At 39.4% G+C, this 776-nt stretch overlaps 1 protein-coding gene across 1 annotated transcript in view; it reads left to right on the top strand.

Annotated features, from left to right (window-relative positions):
* LOC106946654 (adenosine receptor A1) overlaps nt 1–776 on the top strand; it is a 12,329-nt gene that overhangs the window by 4,359 nt on the left and 7,194 nt on the right. The gene's annotated exons all lie outside the window — the stretch shown is intronic.

Here is a 776-nt window from a genome sequence, read left to right as displayed (position 1 = left end):
TGAAATAAATTTAATCAGCAAAGATCCGTCCAGAAGAATCGGATCGTTCCTGAATGTCATATCATATCAATGCAGACTTTGGTCACAGCGTTGTTCCATATTTGCGACACCTCAGTCAACACCTCCACACAATAATTCAGCGCATGAGTGACAACTTTTTTTTCATCGCCAATGCAACGTGTCTCAGTCAGTACAGCTAGCTTTGCTAGCTTCACGTTCACAGATCTTACCTTTCTTTAAGCTTTCCTTCCAAGTGACGCTAAAAGTTGGACGAAGTCCCCACCGTCTGTGAAAGCGAAGCGCTGCTTATTTTACATGTCGCCATATCTTATGATTTATGCAGCACTATTATATAACTGACGATTAGACGGACATCTTCTCCCGCTCAGAGGAAACCACTGCGCATGTCTGGAGCTACAACAGACACGCAAGTCACGTTATTGCTTGGATTTTAAGGCGCCAACTTAAATCCCTGAACTTCACATTTTAACAGACAAAAAGCGCAACGCGACTTGGATGTAACGAGTAATGCGACAGCTTTGTAGAAATATAGTGAAGTAGAAAGTACAGATACTTACTGTAAAATGTAGTGGAGTAAAAGTAGAAAGTACCCATTATTAAATCTACTTAAGTAAAGTACAGATACACGAAAACTGTACTTAAGTACAGTAACGAAGTACTTGTACTTCGTTACTTCCCACCACTGGCTTTAGCTTAGAGAATTAGAAAAAAAAATTGATTTGCTAATTGTTCAGACTTTGACATCGAATTAATGT

Source organism: Poecilia latipinna, unplaced genomic scaffold (assembly GCF_001443285.1).
Source record: "Poecilia latipinna isolate Pla-1442-1.1 unplaced genomic scaffold, P_latipinna-1.0 Scaffold199, whole genome shotgun sequence".
NCBI lineage: Eukaryota > Metazoa > Chordata > Actinopteri > Cyprinodontiformes > Poeciliidae > Poecilia > Poecilia latipinna.
This window is presented reverse-complemented; position numbering and strand designations above follow the sequence as displayed.